General features: G+C 48.9%; 1 pseudogene; it reads left to right on the top strand.

Moving 5' to 3' along the window:
• The first annotated feature begins 1,111 nt into the window (after positions 1-1,111).
• LOC100092496 lies at positions 1,112-5,542 on the top strand (annotated as a pseudogene).
• The last annotated feature ends 810 nt before the right edge of the window (positions 5,543-6,352 follow it).

Below are 6,352 nucleotides of genomic sequence, written 5' to 3'. Positions count from 1 at the left end.
CAGAGCACCGTCCAGGCTGCTTGAATCTGCTGACTGCAGAGCACTGTCTTGTCTTATGCCGTCGAGTCGTCTCCTACCCAGAGCGACTCCATGGACACATCTTTCCCAGAATGCTCCTCTTCCATCTACAATCGCTCCGGTAGTGTATCCATAGTGTTTTCTGAGTAGAAATATGGAAGTGGTTTACCATTGCCTTCTTCCACATAATAAACCTGAGTCTCCGTCCTTGACTCTCTCCCATGCTGCAGCTGCCCAGCATAGGTGAGTTTTGACTTGTAGCAGATTGCATTCTACTCATTACAAGCCTAGGAATGGAATGGGTATGCCTCTCCCTCCTGTAGCCAAAACTGGTCCATTACTTGAAACTCTCCAGGCACAAACCTGAGAGGGTGCAGAAAACTGTACTGAATATCTATTGCCTTCAGGGTACTGGCGTGAATGTCTACATCTACTGTGTGTAGTGCACTGGATTCAGCACCTGTTGTATCTACCAATATGTCTAGCAACTCTGTTATATTGTACTCCTCCACGGGCATAGTACAGTGTTCTCCGTACAGTAAGCACTCAATAAATGCCATAATTCTAATAATGAATGATGATAATAATCACTGTGATATTTTTTAAGTGCTCACAATGTGCCAAGAACTGTATTAAGTGCTGGGGTATTCTAATTCAAGCAAATTGGGTTGGACACAGTCCCTGTCTCATCTGACATTTTACAGATGATGTCACTGAGGCCAAGAGAATTGAAGTGACTTGTCAAAGGTCGTACAGCAGACAAGTGGCAGACCTGAGGTGAGAAACCATAACTTTCAGACTCCCAGGCCCATGCTCTATTCACTACGCCATGCTGCTTCTTATACCATTGAATGATTAACACTGTGTGCATAGCAAAAGGAGGAAATACAGTATGAGTTAGAGATGCAATGTTCAGGGACCAAAGAGGGAGTTTCTGTGGAAGATTCGGCTTGGGCATAGGAAAGCTAGAAGCAGAAGTGGACAAGTCACTGAACCACTGGGTTATTTGTGGCTATGGCAGATGAGGAACTTACATCTGTCTCTGTTCTTCCAGGATCTCAGGAAGAAGCCTGCCCAGCTCAGCTGTTCTGCCATGTCATCGCTCAGCAACATTTCCTTCACTCAGCCTTCCGAATTCCATCTCATGTGCCTCCCTGGGCCTGGAGCCATCAGCTCGGGCTCTCCTTGGTTCTGGCCCTGCTCTTCATCATGGCCCTGGGGGCCAGCACTTTGCTCCTGCTGACTGTCCGGCTGGAGGAGTCTTTGCACCAGCCCGTGTACTACCTTCTCAGCCTCCTCTCCTTCTTGGACCTTGTTCTCTTTCTCACTGTCATCCCCAAGGTCTTGGCCATCTTCTGGTTGGGCTGGTGGTCCATCAGCTTTTCAGGCTGCTTCTAGCAGATGCTCATCATAAACAGCTTCTTGGCCATGGAGTCCTGTACCTTCTTGGTCATGGCGTATGACCGCTACGTGGCCATCTGCCACCCTCTGCGGTACCCGTCCATTGTCAGTGACCGATTTGTGGCTAGGGCAGCCGTCTTCATTGTGGCTCGCAACTTCCTGCTCCTGCTACCTATCCCCATCCTCTCTGCCAGGCTACACTAATGTGGGAACACCACCATTAGGAACTGTTTGTGTGGCAACCTGTCTGTATCACAGCTCTCTTGTGAAAATATTACCCTCAACCAACTCTACCAGTTTGTGGTGGGCTGGACCCTGCTGGGCTCAGACCTGATCCTCATTGCCCTCTCCTATGCCTTCGTCCTTCGCGCCGTGCTGCGTCTGAAGGCTGAGGGGGCAGCGGCCAAGGCCCTGAGCACCTGCGGGTCCCATCTCATCCTCATCCTCTTCTTCAGCACCGTCTTGCTGGTCCTGGTCCTCACCAATGTGGTCAAGAAGAGAGTCCATGCCGACATCCCCTTCCTCTTCAATGTCCTTCACCACATCATCCCTGCTGCCCTCAACCCCATCGTCTACGGAGTGCGGACTAAAGACATCCAGGAGGGGATCCACAGGGTCTTGAGGAAAGTGAGGGGGTGAGGATGGAATGGCTAGGATTGTGGGGCCCTAGGCCTAGGTAACAGCTTCCTCAGACCAGATACAGTAATACCAACAGGCTTTGTGGGAGGTCAGGATATCAGAATCAGGTCCAGGCCATCCTGGATTCTCTTAAGACTGGCACCTGAGCATCAGTCCTACCACCACTATGTTTACTAATAGGGATGTGATATCTGTCCCTATAATTCAAGGATTGGTTTGTGTAATCAAGTGAGATCTTCCAGGTCTTGTAAACTACCACTGCCCAGGTGTTAGAGAGAAGCAGCTGCACTGTATCTTTGACACTCCTTACCACCAGAGAGACAGCCATGCTGCCTCCCTGGGAACTGACACAGCCTCTCCTCTCCTCCACTGAAGTGATTCATTCTCATCCTGCCTTCCACCAGCAAGAAAGAGAACACCATCAGAAGGCCACAAAATCTCAGGAAGACCTGGGCTGCTGTGGTAATCCCTGTGGCTAAGGGTGTGTCATGGACTCTGGTCCCCGGTGAGCTGAAATTCTGCCCCTCTAGTCACAGCAGCCTACTGATTATGTTTTTATTTTGTGTATTTGTCTTTGTTTAATGTTTCATCATTCCTGACCTGTCTGCCTCAGACCCTTCTCCCCACTTTTGCTTTTAGATTGTGAGCCCAAGGGATCGGGACCTGTGGATTCTCTCCCAGTGCTTAATATATTGTTCTGCACACAATCCATTATTATTGAAAACTATTACTACTCCAGACTTCTACAGAATGTGATTCTCCCTTCTTCCAGAAGGATCCACAATCCAGAGTTCCTTCCAAAACAACCTGACTGCCCGTCTTTGTAGCCTGAGCGGTGAGCTAGTTTACAAGACCTGGACGATCTGACTTGATTACACAAACCAATCCTTGAATGACAGGGATAGACGTCACCTCCCCACTAGTAAGCATAGTGGGTAAAGCAAGAGTCTGGGAGTCAGAACGTCATGGAATCTAATCCTGGCTCAGCCACCTGTCTGCTGGGTGACCTTGGGCAAATCACTTCACTTCTCTGGGCCTCAGCTACTTCATCTGTAATATGGGGATTGAGACTGGAAGCCCCATGTGGGACAGGGACACAGTCCCAACATGATTTGCTTAATAACTACCCCAGTGCTTAGTACAGTGCCTGTCACACAGTAAGCACTTCACAAATATTAAAATTATTATCACTCTTAAGCGCTCAGACCCTGAGACTCATCACTCCCCTGGCTCCCCTACCTCTTACAGGTCTCAGCAGCTCCCAGGTCAGCTCCCTGGAATAAGATCTGAGTCTGGCCCTTTACAGATGCCTTAAGAAGGGTAATTATAATAATAATAATGATATTTTGAAGTGCTTACCAAGGGTCAGACACTCCACTAAGTGCTAAGGTGGATACAAGAAAATTGGGTTTCGTTCCCTCAGTCATATTTATTGAACACTTACTGTGTGCAGAGCACTGTACTAAGCACATGGAAAATACAATACAGCGACAAAGAGAGACAATCCCTGCCACAAAGGGTTTATAATCTGGGGGGAGGGGGGTAGGAAGACAGTCATCAAAACAAGTAAACAGGCATCAATATAAATGAATAGAATTATAGATATATACATATATACATAAGTGCTGTGGGGTGGGGGGAGCAAAGGGAATTAGTCAAGGTGATGCGGAAGGAAGGGGGAGTTGAGGAAAAGTGGGCTTAGTCTAGGAAGACCTCTTGGAGGTGGTGTGCCTTCAATAAGGCTTTGAAGGAGGGAAGAGGGTTTGACACAATCCCTGTCCTATGTGGGGCTCACAGTCTCAATCCCCATTTTACAGATGTGTTAACTGAGGCACAGAGAAGTGAAATGACTTTCCCCATAGAGCAGCCAAGTGGTGGAGCTGGCATTACAACCTATGGCCTTCTGACTCACAGGCCTGTGTGTTTTTTCTCTTTGCTCTGCTACTTCTTTTTTATGGCCTTAGTTCCCCTGGAATATCCCCTCCCCACCCACCTCAGGTGTAGGGGATTTGAGCAGTTTAGTGCCAGGGGCTAAGGAACTTTTTTCCAGAGGGGATGTCTTATTCATTCATTCATTCAATAGTATTTATTGAGCACTTACTATGTGCAGAGCACTGTACTAAGCGCTTGGGATGAACAAGTCGGCAACAGATAGAGACAGTCCCTGCCATCTGACGGGCTTACAGTCTAATCGGGGGAGATGGACAGACAAGAACAATGGCAATAAATAGAGTCAAGGGGAAGAACATCTCGTAAAAACAATGGCAACTAAATAGAATCAAGGCGATGTACAATTCATTAACAAAATAAATAGGGTAATGAAAATATATACAGTTGAGCGGACGAGTACAGTGCTGTGGGGATGGGAAGGGAGAGGTGGAGGAGCAGAGGGAAAAGGGGAAAAAGAGGGTTTAGCTGTGGAGAGGTAAAGGGGGGATGGCAGAGGGAGTAGAGGGAGAAGAGGAGCTCAGTCTCACCTCTTGGAGGAGGTGAGTTTTAAGTAGGGTTTTGAAGAGGGAAAGAGAATCAGTTTGGCGGAGGTGAGGAGGGAGGGCGTTCCAGGACCGCGGGAGGACGTGACCCAGGGGTCGACGGCAGGATAGGCGAGACCGAGGGACAGTGACGAGGTGGGCGGCAGAGGAGCAGAGCGTGTGGGGTGGGTGGTAGAAAGAGAGAAGGGAGGAGAGGTAGGAAGGGGCAAGGTGATGGAGAGCCTTGAAGCCTAGAGTGAGGAGTTTTTGTTTGGAGCGGAGGTTGATAGGCAACCCCTGGAGTTGTTTAAGAAGGGGAGTGACATGCCCAGATCGTTTCTGCAGGAAGATGAGCCGGGCAGCGGAGTGAAGAACAGACTGGAGCAGGGCGAGAGAGGAGGAAGGGAGGTCAGAGAGAAGGCTGACACAGTAGTCTAGCCGGGATATAACGAGAGCCCGTAACAGTAAGGTAGCCGTTTGGGTGGAGAGGAAAGGGCGGATCTTGGCGATATTGTAGAGGTGAAACCAGCAGGTCTTGGTAACGGATAGGAGAGTCTTACATACTGGTCCAGCAGGAGGCAAAACTGGTTCTGAGCTAGACCCAGCTTGAAGAGGGTGAGGGGTTGGGGAGGGGATGGTGGGGGGAATCTGGTTCAAAGGCATCAGCCATAAAAATTTGGGGCTTTAGGGGAAAATGCAAGCTTAGGGGGAAAGGTAAAATGTATTTGACCAAAGTGCCAGCTACCTCTCCATTGCCGCTCTAGGAGGTCTGATCCCAGCATGCTCTGTGCACCACAGGCTACCCTGGTGGATTTAAGGCACCATTGGCCATATCTCAGACCTATCCATCAGTCAGCTGCCTGACACCCACAGGGACCAGCCATCTGCACATGACAGCTTTCAGGGCCCTCAGCATCCTCCTCTACATACCACCATGCTGCCTGCAGTGGAACTCCACCACATCAAGCAGGAATCTTCATCTTGATCTGCCTTCCACCACCCCAGTGGGATAGAGAAGAGTAGCTACTGCCTGTCACTGCCTCCACAAAACCTCAGAAAGATGGTGGCGACTGCTACTATTGTAGTGGTCAACACTGGTTGTGGTGTGGGCTATGAATCATAAGAGTCTGAAATTCTCTTCCTTTAACCTCAGAACCCTACCCTACTGATCTTTGTTTTTGTGTTCATGTTGTTTTAGTAGTTTGACCCCTTTCCCCCTTTTTATTTTCAGATTGTGAGTCCCCTGAGGGACAGGAACTGTGTCTATTTCCCACTTATTTATTCTTTCATAGTGTCTAATACAGTGTTCTTCACATAGTAAGTGCTCAATAAATACCACTGATTGTTTGACTGTTTGAGGAGGGTCAAGGAACTGACAAAAAGGGTATGGCTGGTCTAGGAAAGATTGGGTGGGCCACTTGCCTGGAGAAGTAACTAAGACAGAGATTCCAGAGCTTGGCACACAGTAAGTGCTTAACAAATACTATTATTATCATTATTATTTTTATCAGCAGCAGCAGCATGGAGAACTCCAAGGATAACATTCTCGTGCTCCCATTTCCTGCCCATCCCTGTCAGACAGACTCATCTCTGAAGCCATGATGTGCACCCCCCTTGGCTGAGACTCTGACATGAAACCCTTGTTTCTTCCCCAGTCCCCAGGCCTGATCTGGACTTTGCTCAGTTTCATCTCTTGCAGGGTGGAGCTCACGTGGCAGTCTAGAAAGAAGGCGGGTGGTGCTTTGGTCCCCAGGCACAGAGCTGCACAGCTTGCTCAGCCACCAGAGGGTCCCAACAGGGTCTGAGCACCATAAAGAACCTCG

This window comes from Ornithorhynchus anatinus, chromosome 2 (assembly GCF_004115215.2).
Source record: "Ornithorhynchus anatinus isolate Pmale09 chromosome 2, mOrnAna1.pri.v4, whole genome shotgun sequence".
NCBI lineage: Eukaryota > Metazoa > Chordata > Mammalia > Monotremata > Ornithorhynchidae > Ornithorhynchus > Ornithorhynchus anatinus.
The sequence above is the reverse complement of the archived record's forward strand: the minus strand, read 5'-3'. Positions and strand labels throughout refer to the sequence as shown.